Source organism: Eurosta solidaginis, chromosome 2 (assembly GCF_040869045.1).
Source record: "Eurosta solidaginis isolate ZX-2024a chromosome 2, ASM4086904v1, whole genome shotgun sequence".
In the NCBI taxonomy this organism is placed as follows: domain Eukaryota; kingdom Metazoa; phylum Arthropoda; class Insecta; order Diptera; family Tephritidae; genus Eurosta; species Eurosta solidaginis.
Genome location: NC_090320.1, coordinates 301,049,898 through 301,076,001, shown reverse-complemented (window position 1 = coordinate 301,076,001; position 26,104 = coordinate 301,049,898). Strand labels below are relative to the sequence as shown.

At 34.6% G+C, this 26,104-nt stretch overlaps 1 pseudogene; it reads right to left on the bottom strand.

Annotated features, from left to right (window-relative positions):
- Positions 1-2,193: 2,193 nt before the first annotated feature.
- The window catches only part of LOC137241904 (small ribosomal subunit protein uS5-like), a 37,437-nt pseudogene continuing 13,526 nt past the window's right edge, over positions 2,194-26,104 (bottom strand).

The window sequence follows — 26,104 nt, the reverse complement described above, 5'->3', positions numbered from 1 at the left end:
TCGCTGCACCCCACATGTCTCTAATACTTGTATCTCCAAAATGCAATGAGGTATTGGAATTCTTTGTATGGGGTGTACTTTAAAAACCAAAAAGTTTGGTTCTTTTCGGATATTTAAAGTAAAAAAATATCACCATCGAATTACTGAGTAATAAAAATTTTTCTTGATATCAATATTGTCCTGCACCATGTAATTAAAAAAAGAATTAAGTAGGTTGTAAGCTCCCAAAGACGTTCTTATTGGTAACACTTGGGCAGGAAGTATAAGAATATAATTCGCTACCTATGTACTAAATTTCATTCAAATCGATGAAGCTGTTTCCGAGATAGTATTGAATATTTAAGGGAATGTATATTATAAGGCTAGGTGGCAACCCTACTTAAAAATATTGAGTAAAATATCTTCTGTTTTATGCTCATATTGGCAATTTCAATTTGAAGGCAGCAAGGATACGATGTCCGTTTTCAAGCTCCTAAAAATAAGTGTGAAGAATTCCAGTAAGATTATAATACAAGATACAATTCACGAGGCAGTTTCCTTTTATACCCCGTGCTCCCGTTTTAAAAGGTTGGCCTGATAGTTAAACTACAAGTTCCGCGGAAAAGACTTGGAGTCCAAAAGAGCCCATTATAGAGTCGAGAGATTGTTTCCTTCCATGGCTTTGCGACACTCCAGAATCGAAATAACACAAACGTATAAGTAGCAAAAAGAGGCGCGGAGCGAGCATGACTGTAGTTCGTTTGTGCTCATATATATGGAAATACCTACAGCAGTGAAAAGAAAAGTAGCAGTGTAAATTTTTATCAAATTTCGTCAACTAAATGCTTCTTTTTTTTTCTTGATATTTAAAAAAAACGTCTATGAATTTTGTAGCTGAAACTATGTTAAATAATCTCAAAAACATTTTTTAACAAATTCGAAAGCTTAGAAATTTTTACGAAAATTTGAACTTTTCCTTTGAAGTTCTCTAAAATTTTTTGAATATGCAGATTAGACTACAATCAATTTTAGTCTCTCTTAGAACTCTGAAAATTCGCATTTATTTTTGCAAATTTTATTTCCGAAGAATATTTTTTTACGTTGAAGAAAATCAGAAAAAATTGTGAAAAAGCAATGAGAATTTAAGGAGACCTAAAAGTTATACTTTGTGAGACTAAAATGGATTTGACTACAAAAATGCATACTGAAAAAAATATAGTGAACTCCAAATAAAAATTTACTCGATAACGTTTAACATGGGTTTGCATGGTTTAAGTTACAAAGTTCGTAGAGGTTTTTTCTTAAAAAAGAAATGTAATTAACAAATTTGAAAAAAAGAAAAAATTGCACTGTTACTATTTTTATGTTCGCTGCTGTACGTAATAAAAAGTCAATTCCTCACAAATATGCAACAGTCAAGCTCCGCGCATAATTTCTTTGTTACTGGTCTCCTTAATAATTTTGTGGTACATGTGTAGATGTGACGCATACATACATGAGATCAGCGATGCCCGCAAGAGCTTTGTAGAGCTTCGTATATTCATGCGGCTCAGAATGATGCAGTCTTTACATGGGCATGGGAATGCCGAATGCTAAAAAGTATACATAATATCAGCTGATTGGGCAGATCGGTAGGCAAATACTTATAAAAATAAACAGAAGTATCTATATTTAAAGTATTCATACCAAAAATATTGTATGTACGAATGTACAATTGTGCGAATTTCGCCAAAACGCCAAATCAAATGAAATAGCCGATAATAATTTCATTTATAACGCGCCAAAACGTGACCAGCACATTTAATTGAGAGATAGCAGAAATAAAAAGAGCTCTATTTTTTAACTTAATGATAATACATACATAAATGAGAGAAATTTTTAAAACTTATCAAAAATAAGGAAAGCAAAAAAACCAAAATTAATAATTTAAAGAATTTCACCAAAAATCGCATGAACTCATTTATGTCGACAGCAACATATGTTCTGTCAAAAAGTGTAGCCAACAAATTGGCACAAAAACAATTTTTATCAAAAAATCATCAACATCGTCAACAACAATAAGAACACTACTTGCCACGCACAAATATTAACAACAACAGCAACAACGCTAACCAGCCACATTGTCAAAATTGTAATTCATCGCGAAATTACGCTATTTTTTATGTAAAATGTCACGTCTATATTTTGTTGTTGTTAAACTTTTAAATAATTTTATTACGTTTGTGGTTTTGTGTTGCTACTGTTTGTTATAGTTAATGTAATTGTTGTTGTACATGTGCCTGCCTTGAATTGTTGAATATTATGATGAATTTATGATGTTGAATATTTGATTATGATCATGATTGTGGCATATTTTTTCGCTACTGTCTATCAACACAAACAACAATACAGAAACAAGAAAACGAATGTATTTTATTCACAATACACAAGTGAAACGCAACGCCGCACAGTGGGGCATTTGTCCGAAAATTTCGTGTGCACACAAAAATATAAGTAAATTGTTTACATATCCGTTAGTTTGAAAGAAAACACACTGTACTTACCTAGATTGAACATTAAAATGAAAAAAAAAAAAAAATAAATAAATTAAAACAGACCTTCGTCAACTGCTTTTCTTGAAAAAAAAAAAATCTATTAAAAGCGTGCCGTTAAAAAAGAGTTCAAAATATGATTCTCGGTTTTATTACTTACTTAGGGCCGTTTTCACCATCTCCAGTTAAGTAAGATTTTACCTGAAGGATAACAACCATTCAGATAGCTCCAATTGACATTTTTGTTTTCACCAACACAGGGCGACCAACCACCGGTTAAATCGATAATTGTGAATATTTTGTATAAAACATTTTAAAAGTCTATCGTGAAAACACGAAAAACGGCCAAAGAGGACTTTTGTTTACACTTTTTCGTTGCACTTAACTGATACGCGAAGCTTCAGTTAGCATGAAGAAAACGAAACTTTCTATAGCATGTGAATAAGTGATTATAGATAAGTGATTGTCCAAAGATAGTGAAAACGGCCATTAGTGGGGACTTCAAAAATTTAAGCAAATTTTTTTGGACCCCCTAAAAACAGCGAAATTAATGTTATTTTACAGCTTACCTATATGATCATTAATTTCAAACACTTATACATTATTGTAAATGTATTGAGGGTACAAATCGTCCAAAGAAGTCATTAAATTGTCTGCCCACCTTCCGATTTTATCGACGTTTTCCTAAAAGCCATGCCTCAAACAAAAAAAAAAAAAAAATTTATTTAATTAAGAACCGATCTGAATCTTTAGTATGTCATTATCTGAGTTAGTAGATTACTCATATTTTGGTATTTACCACAGTGCAAAGTGAAACCCGTTAATTAGATATATAACACATAGAGAAAAGCCCAATTTACGTGCTCTTACAAGGTGCCGAAATTTTAATTTTTATATTTTTGACCTCCTCATGAGGTAAGTGTTCGAACCCAGGGGGGTCACATTTTAACTTTAGTAATTATTTGGAGCTTTTCGGCCGATAAAATAAGGACAAAACACAAGGTTTCTCTTTTCTCCTACGCGTTTCGATGAAATTTGTTCATCCTCATCAGGGAGGATATTAATTTTAACCGACCAACAGAAGCTCATCGACATTTTCCGAGCAGTTTTCGAAAAGTGTCAAAAAAACTGAAAACAAGAAAATGAAAAGTTAACAAAAACAATGTTAAGTAAACGCTGTCTAACAAGAGATTAACACGATGCGAATGTTGTAACCAGTACAGGGCTGGGATCACGCGCGAAACCCGATTACAGAAACTAAGAGATTCAGACAATACGCAGATTTGAGAAACCGAACAAATTCTTCCTGCAGCAGTCGGAAAAGCACCAGAAGTTGTTGTTTGGGAGAAAAATCAGACATAAGTTGTATGTGATCAAACAAGCATGAATGTGCAGGGCTTCGAATTATCTACGAGTACAAATTATACGATAGGAGACCATAAAAGTTTCTCATATCTGTAAAGACTTGCGATGAGTTTCAAGATTTGTAATTTTGGAACAAGTTCTGACAAAACACCCCATTGTGCACTGTCAACACTGAGCACTTACCTACCTTTGCTGCTTTTACCAAAAACACCTCCATCAGCCAATATTAACAACATTAACGCACAGTCAATATCGTTTATGCGGGTGTGTGTTGTGTGTGTGTGTGTTTGCATGTGTGCCCCATAGCCGATGCTTATTGAATTATGAATTGTGAAAGGAAGAGTTGGTTGTTGGGGTTTGGGCTCGTTGTACTGGCTTGCGCTGAAGTGAAATTTACTTTTTGTTGTTGTTCTGGATATTAATATTTATTAATGTTGTTTATTTTGTTACATGAATGCTATTGTGTTTTGACGTGATTTGAAATAATAATCGAAATTAAACATTAATAAAATTATGTCAAATATTTCTTTATTTTGACTTAAATAGCGCCAACGTTTTGGGTAAATGCCACAATATTGACAAACAAGGTGTGGACGGGATATTGGCCACTCACATGAAATACTTTCATTTATGAATTTGATTTTCATTGTAGTTATTTGTAATAAAGCAATATGTTATGCACATTGAACAATGGTATGTATGTATTTGCTTGCCTTCGATTACGAAGGTGCGGGTTTCAATACCCACCAGAAAAAGGGGACCTAAATTTATTTGGCATTAAATTAGTTCTAAAATTTTTACAAATATCATTATTAATATATTATGCATTTATGTTTTGTAAATTTTATTTTATTAATGCAATTCGTTATGCTATCGATTTTTGTTCATGGGTACAACATACATAGCTGATTTAGGGTTAGAATTCATTCGGTAGGTCAGATGGCCAACAACAAAGAATTTCTCTGCACCTGCTGTAATTTTATTTATATTCAACTATTACGTAGGCGTGTGGGAGGTGCCAATTGCAGTTTAACAATTGCAGTTTACATACATAAATCAGAGAGGCCCATTATAATTGAAAAAAAATCTATTATCCCTTTTGATAACTTGATATGAAGTGGCACCCAATGGCATCTCTTTACATGAATCAGGGGTTAAATAAGTGTAGGTCTTAGCAATAGCGGCATATTTTGCTTTTGCGAAAGTACCGAGGGTTCCACAATACCAGCCATAGTTAACAGGTTCTTAGGTATTCAACACCAGTACTGCGAGAAGCAGGAATCAAACGCACGGATAAGGAAGCACATTTACCAATAACATTGCAAGGTGCTCTTTGCGGCTTGTAAATCTTATTAGCTAAATAACCACGGCGAACGGGTTCGATAGAAAATTTTGCCAGGATGATGGCGGCACGTGTAGCAGTAGCTATATTCTTGCTAATTTAACTCCCAGTCCGGTTGTTGTCACCAATAGCAATATATGTCTTGAACTTGACGTGTCTGGTTCTGATCAGGCAAAATTTTCAAAACTTTATCACGAAGTACTCTACACAGAAAAAAAAAATCGATATTTTCAAATTCTTTGATTGGGAAAGAATAAAGGTAGATTTCTTCTGACGAGTGAATTTTTCCATCACGCACTAAACGATCCAGTTTGGTTACGGGAACTCATTCCTTCCTTGCCTCCACGACCATGATCACGGCCAAGCCAAATCTCTGCTCCTTCGTGTTGTTAACTCAGCGTTTTTTCTTCCTCTTCTTCATGCCGCGATAAGAAGAATTTTCGAAATTTTTGGGAAGTTTTATTAATGTTTATGAAAATTTGCCGGATACTGATTCGGTACGTTTTGAAAACTAACACCATTAAGGTACTAGCCAACCCAACGACTTGATATGGCCACGTTGAACCCTCTTGAGATCGCCTGCATAATCAACAGAATTCACCAATGGTAGATGAGGTTCCCATTTGGGCTGGATAAGCAAGAAATTGCGCTGGAAACCCTTTGAATACCCTTCACAACCCGTTGAGACTCGATCTAACAATCAGCCGTGTAATATATGAGTGGCCACAGAAGGTATTGTGTCCATTTCCCTACTATCATTCTTTATTAGTTTTCTTTGGCCCATGGTTTTTAGTACTTTGTCGCCAAAATGGGAAAAATTTTGCCTTTATATTGTTAAATAACTCACCAAAAAAATTTCTTTAAAAACTGAATAAAACCAATAGAGCTGAACTGAATTTCAAAAATTCCTAAAATCTGAACAATCAGTTGTCTTGAAGAGGATTTTTTCAAACAATGCATGACTTATGTGTCAGCATCCTGCGGAATTTCAAGCTTCTTGGTGTTAAAATGAGGAAGAAATGGCGCAAAAATCTTATCTGAACAATCAATTGCATGGAAGATATGTGCTATAGTGGTTCGATCCCGGAATCAAACGGAAAACTATCAATCGGACTACCAAATAAACTCGCTCGCCGAATGGTGAATTTCATCAAGTTGAGATACTTTGTGGGACTAGTTTGCTTTCGAACCGACAGACGGACAAACGAACGTAGCTTAATCGACTCTGTTCGTCATCCTGATTTTTCCGGTATGCTTATTGGTGGGTCTCTTTCTTTTCTTTAATGGATTGGCAATTGTCGAGATTCGGACCACACTTAATACTTTATTTATTTTCATGAAAGTTACAAAAACTTGGCTTGCAATAAATCCAAAAAAGCTGAAGGACTTATTTCTAAAATTTTTTTTAATAGTAATTTTTTAAGTGGTCGTAGGGTAAATCACTGATGGAACTGTTTGCTCTACTAAATGTCCGTCAATGTGTCCGTTATTAGGGAATATCAGGTTTAGTGGTGCATTTCGATATCTTACATTAAGCAGCAACTTCAAAAACTGATTCCTACAAGCAAGTATGAAACTCTAAAGCCAGAAATATAAAGCAATTTTTGTATTTTTACCAATCTCGAATTTGTGCCTCGTTTTAAATTCCACAAACTTTGTTGAACTCATTTGTTAAAGCGAGGTACGGGGTAAAGCATTTCATATTTGTCTGATCTAGACAAAATCAGCACATCATAATGCTGCAATACTAAAAAATATATATGAATTTAAAAAAAAAATTCTAATTAAATTTATGTAGGCCGAATTTCAAAGTCAGAAATTGCAATTGACGAAAAATTTACATAACAATGTCATCATATTTTGCATAATAACTCACTGCTAAAAAGTGATTTCTATCAAATAATACTGACATACATATTTTCATACCAAAAGCTATTTTAATAATTCTATTCTACTTACTACTCCTCTCTTCCATGTTTTTTGTTGCTGCTTGTTACAACAACATTTTGCCACTAATAGGCGATGAAATGCATATTTATGAGCCAATGGCGGCCACAAATAACTGACGTTCGATCGTATTCATAAATATACATACATATGTACATCTGTATGTATCTATGTATGTATGTGCGCATATGCAAAGAGGTGGCATATAACAAATTAAGCTGAGAACTTTGGTTTTATGCTGCGGTTGATTGTTGCTCGTTGTTGGCATTGTCCCGGGCGATTGTATCTGCACGTTGCATATAAAATTTCGTTACGCGCGACTCGACTAAAATACGATCCTAGGCTAGGCATAATTCCTCATAATTCCATGCATTTTGGCGACGTGCGCATATTTTTATGGCAGACAATACCGTTTAATTTTGCTGAGAATTTTGCATTTTGCCGCTGAAAAGCCAAAGAGAATGGCGCAAATGCACGTAGGTGAATGTAGACGTTGCACGTAGCGGATGACACCGTTATCATGAAGTGAAATCGAAAATTTTTGCAAAAATGCCTATTTATTAATGTATGTATGTATGTATGTAGGTATGTAAGTAAGCGAATTTATGTTACTGATTAAATATTGGTTATGCATTTGCTGGGTGCGGCATGATCAGTATGTATTTAATATGTATGCAGATTTTTATACATGTATGTTTGTATGTTGTGCAGTGTTGTTAGCACATGCCAGTGATATAGGAAATTCGTTAAAATACGGCAAATATAATAATATTTTCTTTCCTTCATAATAATGTATTCAATCTTGTCTACAGGCATGCTTAACGAACGAAACGATATCATTTCGTTACGATAATCAACGTTAATAAACGACACGAAGTCACTTCGTTTCGTTTATTAACGTTAAGATCGTCAAATTAACGTTAATTTCGCGTTCTTAACGTTAGTAAACGAAACGAAATGACTTCGTTTCGTTTATTAACGTTGATTATCGTAACGAAATGATATTGTTTCGTTCGTTAAGCATGCCTGCTTGTCTACTTATACTATTCAAATTGAATATTTTTTTTTTTGGGTTACCCATACGACAAGGCAAACGAGGTGCCGAATTGAAAATGCCGAAAGTAGAATTATGATTGCCAATAAATGCTACTTTGGACTAGGTAGGCAATTGAAAAGTAAAGTCCTCTCTCTCTCTCTCTCTATATAATAAAAACTTACAAACGAAAATCATGCTCTACAAGTCACGTATGGTACCCATCCTGCTATATGGGGCAGAAGCATGGACCATGACAACAGCAGATGAAGCGGCTTTGGGAGTGTTCGAGAGAAAAGTTCTTCGAAAGATTTATGGACCTCTACGAGTTAGCAATGGTGAGTACCGAAGAAGATTTAACGATGAGCTGTACGAGCTCTACGCAGAAATCAACATAGTCCAGCCAATTAAAACGCAGCGGCTGCGCTGGCTAGGCCATGTCATGCGAATGAAAGATGAAACTCCGGCGAAGAAAGTGTTTCTATCGGAACCCGCCTATGGAGGCAGAGGTAGAGGGCGGCCTCACTTTAAAAGGTTAAGCGCCAATTAAGTAAGGAAGAACGATTATGAACAGAAATTTTGGGCTTACAAAGTGTAGCACGATGGAACCCACAGTGTGGCTTTGAAATTTGACCCACAAAGCGGTTTACGGGAATAATTAGGCTTTTTTGATCACCATAAAAAAATCTAAGCAGGCTCATTTTGCAAAAAGTTACAAAATTTGAAGAAGTAAAAAAAACAATACAAAAATTGTTAAAATTTCCATTAAAATTTTTTATTGTACGTTGAAATTCGGGCGTTTAAGTATTTATTGAGGATATTCGAATGAAAACAAAGCCAATTTTCGGCACCCTGTATCACTCACTTGACGCGAAAAGCACCCTATGCTGATATTATGTAGCGTAGGTCCTTAATACAATATAGAAAAAATTATTTTGCTTTCGGTTCTATAATATAGTGAGGGAATTCAGAATTTTGTGTATTTGGCGTTGAAATCGTTTCTATAGTAAATGAAAGGATCGTGAACAACTTTTTTTTTAAATTATTTCTTTGCATTTTTTGTTTGGTTTTGACAGTTGTTAATTTGATTTTCAAAATTGAAAAAATAAACTACGGTTTTTGATGTCGCGTATTTGCCATGATGTAGCAAATACATAGCCGTGTATTTTGTTAGTGTTTTGTAAAAAAAATATGCTACACAATTTTGCACTGCAATGATGCTCGACAATTTCCACAAAATCCTGAACTCACTTTGTACAACAAAATGATAACTCTTTCTTGCAACCATAGTATCTTAAAAAAACAGTTCGTACTTAAAGATTAGGGGCCGAAAAGAAGTCCTTGGCCAAGTAGTAAAAAATCTGTAAGGCTGAAAACTTTGGTATCCTATAAAACATTGCTCTCTGTATAAAAGTAAATGTTTCATTACAGTATTTCAACTCTCCAAAATTAGTCCTGCTATACTTGTTTCCCCTGAAGTTAAACTGAAGAATATATGTTTAGCAACGTGTTGCACCTCCGCAGTGTTTGGCAAGCGCGTATTTCTGCCATAAAAAGCTCTCAGTGAAACCTCATCTGCCTTGCAGATGCCGTTCGGAGTCGGCATAAAACATGTAGGTCCCGTCTGGCCAATTTGTAGGGAAAATCTAGAGGAGCACGACGCAAATTGGAAGAGAAGCTGGGATTCAGATCTCTTCGGAGGTTATGGCGCCTTACATTTTTTATTTTTATTTAATGTGTTGCACCAACTCGTACCAACTTCCTAATGCCTCTGGAAAAAATGTTATGTTCAATAAGTTTCTTTTAGGCAATCCTAATATTCAGAAAAACCGTATGGTTATTTTGTTGCAAACACTGAAAAAAAGACTGGTAAAATCAACCGAAATAAGGGTCAATTCAACCGAAATTTCTGTAAATTTTTATCCATCGCAACAAGATGTTGAATCAATTGCGCACAAATCGTTGATTCGTAATTGACCGTTTTAGTAGTCAAATGAACAAAAAAAGTTGTGGCGACAGCTTTGTACGAAAGTACCTATGTTGCCATCACATAAATAAATAAATGTAAGGCGCGATATCCTCCGAAGAGATCTAAGGCCGAGCTTCTCTTCCAATTTGCTTCGTGCTCCTCTTGATTTTCCCTACAAATTGGCCGGACGGGACATATGTACATAAAACATGTACATATGTCCCCGAACGGCATCTACAATGCAGATGAGTTTTCACTGAGAGCTTTTCATGGCAGAAATACACTCGGAGCGCTTGCCAAACACTGCTGAGGTGCGACCCCGCTTAGAAAAATTTTCTTCTAATTGAAAAACCTTATTTCTAAAATTTTGTTGTTGCTTTGCTCGGAGTGCGAACCCAGGGCATACGGTGTGGCAGGCGGAGCACGCTACCATCACACCACGGTGTCCACATACATACATACGTAAATATGTGAACCCATAAATACGCATTCTTGCTACATATACATACATATGTACGCACTTAGTTCGGTTAGAACTTCAATTGGGTTTCATCAAATATGCTGGCACATATTAAACATTATACACTTTATTATTTTGTTTTATTAAACACACTTGCACCAAATTTTATAATTTATTTAATTTATAGTTTTGAACTTCTTTGCAAATAGTAATGAAAATAGTAGTCACAAAACTGTTTCTCGATTCTTTCAGTTACAACTCAGCTCATTCTCAATTTCTTCTCTCGCATGTAGTTCCCAAACTTGATTGTTTCGAACAAAACTTGTAGTATTAATGTTTGAAATAATATTTTAACTAGAGAACTTGTAAGTTATAGAAAAGTATAGAAACAAATCCCAGGAAGGTAATTCACCACTGGAGTTACTTTACATGTAATTCGGCAGGTTTAATTTTCGTAACACTTTAAGTTGAAAAGATTCCAAAACTACTCAAACTTTTATGGTGTAGGAAACATCAACATTAAAAAGGATGTTTTTTATTATCTTATTAGATTCGTTCGCGTGATTGAAAGTTCATAAAAACTTGAACAAAATGTTACTAACTTTAGAAAAATCCTGTTCGTTCAAACAAAACTTTTGCAACAAGAGGGCGCAATTTTGCATTTCGCTTGGAGGAGAGGGTGCAAAATTGTAGCCGATAAATAGGTGTCCCGGTATCTGATAATTTTTTGCACAGTGAATCCAAAAAAGGGTTTTTCGTTTTGTATTGATAACTGAGTTTTTTGTTGTTTTCCCAGTTTGTTTGTTTATTCGATTTGGTGGTTTTCTTATTCCGGTTTTTTTTAACGAGTGGCACCATCGTCATAAGTACAAAGTAGAAAGCGCAGTGAGCGTTAAATTCTCTTTGAGATTTGCTGCATGTATTGACTGTTGATCGCTGTTGAAATTACCAGTGAGATCAGTTGTGTTAACAGAAAAATCAGTTAGATTGATTAGGAATCTATCAATTTTACAGAATTTTGTTAACTTAAGAGCGATAATTTATCTTCTGTTGAAATGACTAAACTAATTTGTTCGCTGGACAAAGAACTCGGCCGAATTTACCATAATTTGTTCAATTTCACCGAATCTCCGTTAAGTAAAGAACAACAGAACCGATTTGTTGATATTTTTCAGTTAAGTTGCTGTTGTATGGTGTAATTTTTATTGTATACAACTTCAAAAAGTTCCTTCGAAGGACAACAAAACCGTTTCCTGTAAAATAAAGCAGAGGTATCTTAGAATAATGGCTTGGTTTTTGTGTAAATTTCACACAATGTTTATTTGAAGTGAACATGCTATCAAATCAAATTTGTATGTTATAAAAAGTTAGTTTTCACATATTTTATTTTGATAAAGCTTTATTTTTATAAAGCAATCCACAAGGTCGCCTATTCGTTGTATGTGCTATGTTTTAATAGAATTTTATGTTGAAAACCATGGCAGCTACTAAAAAAATAAGACTTTACAGCTAATACGAGATATACGAAATTTTCGATGTCGAAAAAGAGGGCATGGTTATAGTCCGATTTCGTTCATTTTAAATAGCGATCTGAGATGAGTGCCCAGGAACTTACATACCAAATTTCATTAAGACACCTCAAAGTTTACTCAAGTTATGGTGTTTACGGACAGACGGACGGACGGACGGACATAGCTAAATGAATTTCTTTTTTCGCCCAGATCATATAGAAGTCTATATCTATCTCGATTAATTTATTCCGTTATGGGGTATTGTTATACGATAAAATTAATATACTCTGTGGGCTCTGCTCACCTGAGTATAAAAAATGTAGACAATATTAGATCTAGCTATTTTCGAACATTGTTGTGAATGTGGTAGAACGTTAAGGATAATAACAAGCTGAAGCAGAGTTCACACCATTCTTCGACCCACGAAAAAGGTTCTGAATTTTTTTTTTTTTTTTATTAAGCCTGTATTTGAAGCGAAACAAATTTCTGTCTAACATTCTAACCTCTTTACCTATAAACATATACATTTACACACCAGCTAGCTTGACCTTCTTCAGCAATAGTAACATCCTGAAGAATCTTTATCTAATATTGATGAGCTTCATATAACTACAAAATAAAATCATCATACTCTTTGTTTACTAAATATAGAGTTTACTAGCCGGACCCGTGCGCATCTTGCGCAACAAAATACAAAAGTCTCATATCAAATATCCACAGAAGTCAGCTGTTCTATAAATCAATCATCTATCAATAAAAACTTATATGCGCTTGCGCTGCCATCTGGCGAATGTTAGCAACTGCCGGTATTGCAGTGTTAGTTCTAATCAAATATTCACAATAGTGCCATAGTACAAATAGATTTCTTTGTGTGCTCACAATCGTTTATTTTTAATAAAATATGGCTAAACAAAAGCACTACGACCAATAATGACCAAATCTCGCTAATAGCACGAATCTCCATCTTTCCAACTAAAACTTTATTTATAGATTTGGATTCCAAATAACAGCGAAAATAAGGACCTGGACATAAATCAGCAATTAGAAATAGTACATATATAATATAGATAAACGGACACAACACTTAAGTATGCAATAAATCTACACAACAAAAAATAGAGTGAACAATATTAAGAGATAAGGATCACTGGCCCCAGCCGGTTAGGCAGCTTCGAATATGCCCGCGGTAGATATGCCTGTCATAAGAAGCGACTAAAATACCAAACTGATTCAAGGGGTTGTGTAGCGGAACCATCTCAAGGGGTTGCTAGCGCAATATATAGCTTCTCCAACCCAATTGTCAACCTCTCCTACCCGTGGCGAATCCTGTTTCATTAACAGCCGAGGCTCTGGCGACCACGAACTCCTGATAGATCTGGGGGTTGGAGGGCGGTATGGTCCAGATGGTTGCATGTGTAATACCAAATCGTTCCCGAGATGGTCGGGCTAGAACCTTTACGGGGATTGTTACCGGAACGTATCCGATCTGCATCAATCAACATGGATAACACTCCCAACGCCTTCGGGAAGTGTCCTTATCGCTACAATAACAACAACAACATAAGGATCACTTATGCACAGCTGTTTGCTGTGTACATATAAAAAAATAAATCCAGGAGTTGAAACTGACATGACTTTTTAGTAACAGAAGAATAGACTATGAGCAGAAAGAACGAAGTTATAAATAAAGAAATCATCAGAATGTTTCAAGTGTTTATACTCGTTTTGTTTTCAAGACATTCCTAACACACGTAAAAATTCTTCAATACATAGGGCCGTAATCATAGTCGTTGACTAAAATCCTCTTTAGTTAAAATCTTGCCTAAATTAAAAATGGGATTTAAAAACTTGGTCTGTCATAGACATATTAAACACAGTTCTCAGCTTAAATAAGCATGGACAGGGTATCCGCATGAAAAAAAGTTATTGATTGGCGCTATGAAGAAATTTTTTAGAAATTTTAAAATTTCACCCTGTTCCTTACAACCGTGGTTACTTGACTCCACGTGTAAAAAATGGTAATTTTTTACTTGACAAAAACTCTTACAATACCACAAAAATTGTCAAAAGAGTACCTGAAAACGCGTTTTGATCATAATCCGGTGGCGGATAATTAACATTCAATTCTATTTAAAAGTTATTAGCAAACGTTTTGAAAAAATTTGCGGTTTTTTATCAGTCTTCAATTTAAAATTGAATGCACAATCTTTTAATTGAACATTTACATACTTATTTAAAGAAAATTTACTTAATTTCATTCTTAAAAAATTATTTAAATCTCATAAACGAAAAAGTAGTTAAAGCGGATATGGGATCCTTAAAGCAAAGGAAGCAACAAGGCTATCCACTCATACACCCGTATTCATGATGAATTGTTTGTATACTTTTTAAGAATGTTGTAAAGAAAAGTTGTTTGCATTAAGACAGATGTGACGGCCAAAATGATGCCAACCTTAAATGTTAGGTTGCCCTAACCGTTAAGGTCATTTAATTTAATAGACCCGAAACCGAATAGGGTTTGTCTTCGCAAAGTCAGCATAAATAAAGGGTGTTTAGTATAGTTTTCCAAAGGAAAGAAGTGATCTAGAATGTTGAGCCATTGTATATGGACCTGCAAAGTGTAAGTCCCTTTTACATTAGAAAATCATTGAACTCAAGTCGATCATGAAATAGACTAAGAGGGTGATAAAGGGGGGAAGAAGTTCAGCAGCGCCCGTACCAAGCAGTCCTTAAAATTTGTGTTGCTAATTCTTGTTGAATTCCGCGTTTTATTTCACGCTTACTTTTAAGAGGAATTGGCAATGTAAAGAGGAATAGAAGACACAAAAGGAAATGCCAGCATAATTGAATTCAAGAATTCTGTAATGTAATTCAATAATTCTCTTGTTAACATACAAAGCTGACAAATTATGAATATACCACTTATATTTACTATATAGTACATATTACATACTTACTAGGGTGCTCGCTTACTGTAAGTTTTTATACTCAGTTGAGCAGAGCTCACAGAGTATATTAACTTTGATTGGATAACGGTTGGTTGTACAGGTATAAAGGAATTGAGTTAGATATAGACTTCCATATATCAAAATCATCAGAATCGAAAAAAAATTTGATTGAGCCATGTCCGTCCGTCCGTCCGTCCGTTAACACGACAACTTGAGTCAATTTTGAGGTATCCTGATGAAATTTGGTATGTAGGTTCCTGAGCACTCATCTCAGATCGCTATTTAAAATGAACAATATCGGACTATAACCACGCCAACTTCTTCGATATCGAAAATTTCGAAAAACCGAAAAAGTGCGATAATTCATTACCAAAGACGGATAAAGCGGTGAAACTTGGTAGGTGAGTTGAACTTATGACGCAGAATAGCAAACTAGTAAAATTTTGGACAATGGGGGTGGCACCGCCCACTTTTAAAAGAAGGTAATTTAAAATTTTTGCAAGCTGTTATTTGGCAGTCGTTGAAGATATCATGATGAAATTTGGCAGGAACGTTGCTCCTATTACTATATGTATGCTTAATAAAAATTAGCAAAATCGGAGAACGACCACGCCCACTTTTAAAAAAAATTTTTTTAAGTCAAATTTTAACAAAAATATTTAATATCAGTTTTTGTTGTTATATCGCCCTACTGATTTGTAAGATCGCGGGTTCGAATCGAGCTCAAAGCCTAACAGTAATTTTTTATCATTATTATTGTTATGATACATTTTTTCGCAGCGGTGATGGCTGAATGGTTATAGCAGCGGCGCCTAAACGTTTCCGATGCAGGAATTTAGCAGTTCCCGAAATGGATCTATACAACGAGCTTTGGCAGTTGTCTAAATTTTTCTTTCTTCTATTCTAATTAAAAAATTTTTTCAATTAAGAAAAAATGTAATATCTTTACAGTATATAAGTAAATTATGTCAACATTCAACTCCAGTAATGATGTGGTGCAACAAAATACAAAAATAAAAGAAAATTTCAAAATGGGCGTGGCTCCGCCCGTTTTCCTTTAATTTGCCTAGGATACTTTTAATGCCATAAGTCTAACAAAAATTTACTAATCCTTGTGAAATTTGGTAGCGGCTTAGATTCTGGGACGATAACTTATTTCTGTGAAAAATGGCGAAATCGGCTGAAGCCACGACCAGTTTTTATACACAGTAGGCCGTCTGCCCTTCCGATCGGCCGTTAACACGATAACTTGAGCAAAAATTGATATATCTTTACTAAACTCAGTTCATGTACTTATCTGAACTCACTTTGTATTGGTATAAAAAATGGCCGAAATCTGACTGTGACCACGCCCCCTTTTTCGATATCGAAAATTACCAAAAAACAAAAAAAATGCCATAATTCTATACCAAATACGAAATAAGGGATGAAACATGGTATTTGGTTTGGTTTATTGACGCAAAATGTAACTTTAGAAAAAAACTTTGTAAAATGGGTGTGACACCTAACATACTAAGTAGAATGAAATGAAAAATTTTTGCAGGGCGAAATAAAAAACCCTTGAAATCTTGGCAGGAATACTGTTCGTGGTATTATATAAATAAATAAATTAGCGGTATCCAACAGATGATGTTCTGGGTCACGCTGGTCCACATTTTGGTCTATATCTGGAAAACGCCTTCACATATACAACTACCACAACTCCCTTTTAAAAGCCTCATTAATACCTTTAATTTGATACCCATATCATACAAAGACATTCTAGAGTCACCCCTGGTCCACGTTTATGGCGATATCTCGAAAAGGCGTCCACCTATAGAACTAAGCCTCACGCCCTTTTAAAGCACTCATTAACACCTTTCGTTTGATACCCATATTGTACAAATGAATTCTAGAGTCACCCCTGGTCCACCTTTATGCCGATATCTCGAAACGGCGTCCACCTATGGAACTGAGGATCACTCTCTTTTAAAATACTCTTTAATACCTTTCATTTGATACACATGTCATACAAACACATTCCAGGGTTACCCTCGGTTCATTTTCCTACATGGTTATTTTCACTTATGTTGTCACCATAGCTCTCAACTGAGTATGTAATGTTCGGTTACACCCGAACTTAACCTTCCTTACTTGTTTCTTATACAGTCTTGGAATAATTGAAAAATTAATAACACTGAACAACAGCAATATTGCTACAAAATAACCATGGCATTTTTCCAAAAGGTCGCATCACAAATATAATTTTTTTATGATTTTTCGTATAGATTAGAATACTGAAAAGCTCAAGCGTTGGTTCCTAAGATATATTGGTTCGTATAAAATAAGTAATATTTCATGCTAACAATTTGAAATTTCACCATTTCTCCTTAGTCTATTTCTTCATATTTTTCCCGAAAGCATCAAAAATTTGCTACGTTTTGGTGCAACCTTTACTCGTCATTTTCTGGGATGAAAAAACGATGGAAGAACGAATTGTGAATGTTGAAGTGTTAGTATTGAACGTTAAAATTTGCACAGGGAACATAATTTTCTGGGACTGAGAAGTTCTAAATCTTCCAGATGTTCGACAACTGTACCAAAGTCGCCTTTTCACCCCCTTATATTTAAGCGCAGACCAAAAATAGCTCGAACGAGCTGGACCATAAGTATGTTCAACGGAAATGAGCTGTATGAAATTCGTTGCAAGAAAAAGTTCAAATTTTTCCCAACTGTGTAATTATAGAAAACCGTAGCTGTTCAATACTTATGAAAAATCCAATTAATTGCCCTAATATGTAGGTACGCATGTCCAAATGTCCATGAATATATGTAGGTACGCACTTCGCTAAATGAACTTGAACATAACTGGAACAACGAGTGCAATTAGCAACAACTATTGGGTGTTGTTGCCGTAACTGTTCGACTTTTGTGGCATGTGTTGCATGTGGCAGTTAGTTATGCAGAAGTCGCGCGACTTTAAAGCTGGCTGCACCCAGTTTTCTGAGCAATTCTAAGTTTGAAAAAAAAATCAATATAAAAACAAAACAAGTAATAATGATGGACAATCTTTCCAAGTGTTGCACATTTAATGGACACAGCAACACTTGAATGTTGCACATAGATTTAATAATTTTTCAGTCACAATATAGCATCAGAGATCGATTGAGGTATGCCCTAAACAATAAACACCCCATTGCAGCCGTGAATATACTTACATTCGCACACAATCACCCACCAAAAATCTACGCACTATTTAATGTTAATTCATTTGAGCATGAGGATTATAGAAGGCTGGAAATTTGTACAGATTTCAGTTGTTTGCATTACATACTAAAATACACTTTATTTTTCTATCGATAGTTTTCTTTTTTCTAAGCGTTCTTTTTCTTCTTTGGTTAACGACAGTGCTTCAATACACCGTGCTGCGGGCATTATTCGTTCGAACTGTTTTTTTTTCGGGGCACTGTGATTCTTATTATTCAAGTTTTTTTTTACTGCTCGCTGAGAACCAACGGTATACGCAGCGGCGATACGTAATGAGAAGGACATATGCTCCTACCGCTCGGCTACATCGTGAGGTCAAAAATTGCTCTCAGTGAACGGGTGTGAGAGCCGAGTGCAGAAATTATCAGCAGCTACAGTTTCTTTCTTATTGCAAAGGAGCGTGCGCGTATCTTGGCTGCCACAAGTTAACGGTACTAGTGGATATTTTGCCCTTGTTTCGCGTTAACCGATCAGAAGACAGTCAAGTTAGGACTCAAGGGGACCAGTGGCACGACTCTTTCAAAGGGTTGTCAACGCTTCTTCCGGCTAATTGTCAACCTCACCTAACCCCAGAGATTCCTGTCATTACGGTAAGCAGAAGAAGAAAAAGATGTCAATCAACTTGGTGTGTCTTTTTATGCCGAGATACAGTTTTTGCAGTTTTTGAGCGCCTTCTATGCTCAGTTTGATAACGAAATCGCTAAGCATGACTTCAACATCAGTGGGGGGCAGTCATCGTATATATGTCTTTGCTAGTATGCAATAGAATAGTCCTTATACTTGCCGTTCACATCGCCTATTCGTACGTATTCGAAAATAAACAATTATTGATAAACCTGGCCTAGATGCGGACCACGGCGAGATGCTCGTTTGACGGCGAAGTATTTTCTTATCATAAAATACACACAATGACTCTTGATTGTGCTTCAGCCCATATCGCTAAAGTAAACGTCGCACAGTGGCGCCTTTTGAGTTTTTTTTTGCAAAAATCATAACTTTTGAACCAATGAAGGTATTTTAAAAATTTTAAATGCAAATGAAAGCTAATTATTTGAGGTTGAAAGAACAGAATGTCGCAGATACAGGGTGCTTCAAAAAAATTCGTCAAACTCGAAAGTTTTTAGAAAAATGCAAAAACAAATTATTTTTAGTAAAAAATAAAAAAATAAATTGAGATTTGTCTTATAATGACGTATTTAAGCATTAAATAAGAAAAACTAATGATTTTGATAAGATAGCGTGGCACTTCCCACTTATGATAAAAAGTTGTATCTAAGTAGTCACGTAATCAATAACTACCAAAATCGATAGACGTATTGTTTCTTTTAAATGGCAATACTCTTATAAAACTCAAATGTCCGTTTTTGATGCCACAATAACAAGTTGCCTCAAAATTCATCGTAAAATTCCACGTTTTTTTTTTTAATTTACAAGCCAAATATGTATTTTATTAATAACTAAAAGTTATTGAAAGTGGTTCAATGAAATTTTATTTGAGCTCAAGATTAAACAGCCAACGAATTTTGGAAAAGGGGAGTGGCACTGCCCATTTATGCTAAAAACTTTGATCTTAGTAACCGCTTTACCAATTTGTACCAAACTCGATAGACGTATTGATTTCTATAAAAATTTAATACTCGTTTGAAGGCCAAATGCCTAAACTTTAAAATAAATTTGATAAACTTTAGAGAAATGCAATAACGAAAAGTATATATTTATAAATTACTAAATTAATTAATTCTTTCATTTGAAATAAAAAATTAACTTGTACACAGATATCTTATTTTTCAATAAAGTAACAAAATTGATTAGTAAATCTGTTTTTCCTTGTTGTGATAAGAAATGAGAAACTTATTTTATCTTAACATAGTCATCGTCACTGGAATATATATCTAACAAAGCAACCATTTCTGTGCTATACGCATCTGTAAGATCTTTTTGTGTTCTTACATACCTCATAGATGTTATGACTGGATCAGAAGAGATAGCTAACATGTTGAAAAGGTATTCGTTTTGTCTAACTCGTGATACTTTGCAGGTGTTCATACATCTATATCTTTTGTAGTCCTTGTTCTTAGATTCTTGAGCTTCTTCAGATAATTCTCCTAATGGTAAGCACTGGTACTCTTTTAAATCTTTTCCATGTGCTAAAATTTTATGTAACGTTGGTGTAAGTTTCTTCTCAGGATACTTTTGATGCAGCATCTCTGTAGTTTTAGATGCATATTCTCCAAATTAGGGTCCATTAACTGGTTCATGGCAATTTGAAATATTTAAAATTAATCCCAATCTTTTCGCAATATCTCTATCAACTCCTGTTATGCGAGCAGTCCCTGCATCGTTTTCAAAAAATCTTCTTGAGGAGTTACCATCATTTGTATTTCCGCATCCATACTTTGGACAGTCAACTTTAAGGCCAATCTCTTTATAGAATGCATCCTGAATTATTTTTTTCTCCTGTTTTGTTTCTTCTTACATGTTGTATTGCCGTCGTAAACTTCTCCTTGTTGTGGTAGTGTATATGCCAGCTTCAAAACAAATTCCATACGTCTTATCCAAGCATGCAAAGGAGATATTCCATATTCATAATTTAGTTCGTCAGTTATTGAATCATCAAGATTTTCAAAGTCCTTTTGGCTCTTCTTACAAATTGGACATTTCATTGTAGATGTCGTATTTGTTATTAAATTCAAAACTTTTCCATCGACCATTGTTAGGAGAAAATCATGCTTTATTGTAATAACATTCCCCTCTTCAATTTCAATTATTGTTGGTTCCAATTTGGCAATTTGGTTTATTATATCACTCACTGTAGCTTTTATGAGCTCAGAAGACTCCTTCTCGTATTTAAATAATATGGGGTGGCACAATATAGTTGATGACGGACGTGGATTTTTCCAATATTCTGAAGCTTCATATTTTAGTCATAATGGAACAATAGAAGCCATAAACATATTACTATCTGCTTTATTCTTTGTTTATTTGGGCTTTGTCCTGATGATCCATCACAGCCCCACTTAGATATCAAGGCTAACTCCTTTGGCAGTGATTTCAACTTTTCTTCACTAAAACTTTGAAGGAGTCATGTAGACGTATGATCCATTAGGTTATGTAGCTCAATTTCAGCAGATACTTCGGTTATTTTGGGACTTAGAGGAACTGCTTCTTTCTTGGCTTGAGTAATTTTTTTGTATCCAAGTAAAATATCGGCATTACGTTGCAGTAATGACTTACGCAATATAATATATTTTTTCTTCGTTAAACCGAGATCTATAAACAGCGTCAAAGCTTCTTCGTGAGTGTATTTCTTAGGTAGCGCATTTGGTGGTGTGGGAATGCTGTTTTTGATCCTCATCAGTCGCACTGGACTTGCTACCGCAACTGCTTCTGTTATATGAGACTTCACGTTTTCTTCGTCTTTTTTATATTTAATAGCCAGTGCTTCTGAAAGATGAGTCGTGGCCATAGCTTTTGTGGTATCAGAAAGCTACCTTTTCCTTGTGTAGGCGTTTCTTCGTCCAAAAAGTTTTGTCAGCTAGCCACTTTTCATGTTTACTTAGAAATTTTGGATTGTTACGATAGACGTCCTTCCATTTTCTTTCTATCATAATGTATTGTACACCAATTTTTTCTTCAAGGCCTTCCTTTTCTTTGTTGCTTGTTTCACTCGCTAATTCTCTCATAATAGCCTCAACGAAGTCCCGTCTTGACTTTGTAGATTTAAACACAGCAAATAGTTTCGAGTTTTGTAGATACATATTAGAATTGGCTTCGAGTGTATCTTACCAAATATTAAACTGTGAACTATATTTAAAAATACTATTCACTTTGTGCATTGTTTGATGGATAGCTTTATATACCTACTCAAATTATTAAAATTAATTTCAGGTATACAATTCGTAACTAAAAAAACGTATGTTGTTAACAAGTTCCAATAACAAAAACGACCTAACGGCCGTACTGAATTATATATACCTGCTCAGGCGCGTATTTATGCCCAAGGTTGTTTAACTTTATTTGATGTAAAAAGTGAAGTTGCAGCTGGACGCAGGTAGATTTTATGAATTTAGGTAACTGAATATTGCACAAATAACTGCTGTTAATTCGACAGAGCACATATTTTAACATTTTTTTATTTTTTCCATCAAAATTTTAAAAAGGGCCTAAAAATAGGCATTTCGAAAAACAGGTATATCCGCCAACTTTGTTTTTTTTTTTGTTTCAATCCTAAATTAAATTATCTTTAATAGCTATACAAGAAAACCACAACCGGCCACCTTATTTACTCACAAAACCATTTTAAATGCAACGGAAAAGAAGAAAAATTTCAAATTTTTCCCAATGTTGAAAATTGGTCAACTTTGAGCGCCTCTACCTGGTAAACAATAATTTTCTGTGAAAAAAAGTTGTATATTCTTGATCCTAGGAAAATTCTCTATTAGAAACATGTATTAGATTTAGCGAACACTTTCATGATTTTTTTGATTTTTGCCATGCTTTAACGGCAGAGGCGCCACTGTGCGTCGCGTGGTCCTGGTGTACTTCTTTCACACCCATCGTGCATCCTGCTTGACGGTGATAACGGCCTTTGCCTTCACGAAGTCGAAAAAGCCGGGACTCGGTACCTTCTCCTGAAAGAGCTGGGAGGTTTCGGGCACATGCCTTTGATCCTATTACTTTAAATCATAGTCCGTGGAACGTTTGCCATGGTCTTGGTCAGAAAAAAATGATATCACATCCAACGCCTGTTACCTGCTTTTTTTTTTTTTAGAAATATAGGAAGAAACTTTTAGTACATAGTTTATTTTTATGCAGTCCTTTGGCCTTACAATGTACCTTGACCTTGACTCCCAAGGGGTTTGCCATGTGCATGATTTTCGTATCAATAAGATGATCTTATGATATATGATTTCTTGGTGGGTATTTGCATGTTTATAAACATAAACAATTATAATACATTTATTTATGTACTTACGCTTATTGCATGCCTGGCTATTGACGTGCTGGTATTAAATTTTGATGATAAGTAATTAATTTTCTTCGCGTTTGCTCATATTGCCAACGCTGACTTGATTGTTGTGTACTAAATATACGACAGTGTACTACAATACCCTGCTTACCACACACACATTAATATGTACATACATACATATCAACATGTTTATAAACATTAGCTGTAGTCAGTCTCTTTCAAAGTATCTTGCTTTCTGCCACATTCTTATTTGTCTAATTTTGTTGTACATACGTGAAATAATATGCTGCATCTACAAATTTGCTATAAGTTGTTTTTGTTAAATGTTGTTGTAATATTTCTGTTACACTTTGGCAAATTAAGATATTAATACAGTTACGCACACGAAACAGTTATTGACAGTTTTCAAAGCAATGTTGAAGAGAGTGAGTCAAATGCAATTAAATACTGCACTATGGGCCATGAAATCAGACAGCAAGTGCACAAAGAGATGTATACACTGCTGTTTTGTCGGAAATAAAAAGCCTGAGGTGTTATGGCAAATATGAACAAATTGGGGGATTTTTATTACTGATACACAAAGTGTTTACAAAAACAAAATTCGTGGTTGGATATTCAAGGTTAACTTGAAATTAGTTTCTTCTCATAGTTGTGTTGGTTGTAACATCTTTATACATTATTTGGTTAGATTTATATGAAGTAATAACGTGCAAACAAAGAAAATAAATAAATTAATTAGATTAAATTATTTAGAATAAAATAAATAAATAAAATAAAATAAGATATAATAAAATAAAATAAAATAAAGTCAAAAACAAAAAAAAAAACTTAATCACATTAAATTAAACTAAATCGATTTCAATGGATGAATTATCGGTTTGTTATCGAAAAGTTATCGATTTATCTACGAAAGTTTATCGATATGTTATCAAAATGTTATCGATTGGTTATCGGATTGTTACCGGTTTCTTATCGAAGTGGTATCGAAACTTTATCGATTTGTTGTCAAAGAGTAATCGATTACTTACGGAAAAGTTCTCGATATGTTATCAAAAGGATATCAATGTATTTTGGAAAATTATGGCGTTGTCAAACAGTAATCGATTTCTTACGGAAAAGTTCTCGATATGGTACCAAAAGGGCATCAATGTATTTTTGAAAAATCTGGCGTTTTCTTTTATTTTACCAGCTGTTTGTCTTAATAATATCTATTTTTTAAAGATGACTCATTGGTTTGTTATGAAACAGAGAGCGATAAAACTTCAATAGAAAATCGATAACACATGTGTAACACATCGATAACAAGCCGATAAGAATACGATAACAGGCTGATAGTAAATCGATAGCAACTAGAAATAAATGGAAAAGAGATAATTATAAAACAGTAATGTGTCGATATCGATTGCTACCGACAAGAAGACGACGAAGTTCTCCTCAAAATGCTGAAATTACTTATTTCTGGCAAAGTTATCTATTTTGTGATTCAGCTTCAACCCATGGGCGCGCTCTAGTTAACTTATTAGTTTCTGGACGTACACCTGAGTGCTTACACAGTGAACTTCACAAGTATTTGGTACTCCCGATTTCTTTCATACTAGGCCTGCTTATTATATTCTCCATGAAAGCAAACAAGTACTTAGATAAACATATACATAGATTTTCCGCTTTCCTTTTTTTAATTTATGCTACCTTGTTTAATTCGTTTAATTTGTAAACAATAATTTTTTATAATACCTAAACAAAAAGGAAATGTGAGGGATTGTTGCCACTTGCCATTTGTTTTTATTGTTTTTGGAGTGTCTGTTTTAGCGCAAATGTTTACACTTGACTGTCGATTATGTTGATTTACTTGACTCAATTGGGCTATTCAAAGAAACTCAACTCATGAAACATCATAAATTTATATGAAATTTTCAACAAAATTTACTACTCAGTTAAGTAGGAGAGGGCAGCAAAGTAATAAATGTTTTGGTAGGGTGGTATACTTGAAATTTTTTATCACTTGAAAAAGATTTAAATTGGTGTTAATTGGTTTATGAGTGTCTTTAAATCTTGGAAACTGTACAAAATGATTTTATGATGTTGCGGGAATAGAAAAGGTTTTTTTCTAATGGAACGTAAGTGTGTTTTTACCAGGGATCGTAATGGTTATGAGATTTATAATAAAAGTCATAGCTTAGCAGTTATTATTTGACTTTTATCATAAAGATAAAAGATAATAGTTTACATGTAGATTTTTATTATAAAAGTCAGAAATAAGAGTCAAATCCAATGTTTTCATTTGTTTCAATTACCAATAAATCAATAATGAAATAAACCCTGTTTCATCTTCTTCTTGTAACGACGAAGGCATACTTCGGCAGGCACCATTTAGGTAATAGCCTGACCATCTCGAAAACGATTTAATATGACCACACTGACCCATCTACGCCATTCCGCCTCCCATCCCCTAGTTTAATGAGGAACTTGTGGTCATCAGAGCCTCGCCTGCTAAATGTGTGTAACATATATTCATATATGTAACAGGATTCCACTCGGGCAGATGAGGTTGACACCTGTAAAGCTTAACAGCTCTTGAATCCCTTCAGACCTTTAAGATGATACCTATAAAAAAAAATACAGAAAAGAGAACTTTCGACCGAGACCATCTTGAGACCACTTCGAGGATTTAGTGGGCATTTCGCGATAACTACAGTAAAGGTCTCGTATTTTTTTCTGGAATCATTTCGATACTACTTTAAGAACTGTTTTGAGATCACTTTGAGATAGTTCTGAGCCTATATTAAGTCAAACATAACCCG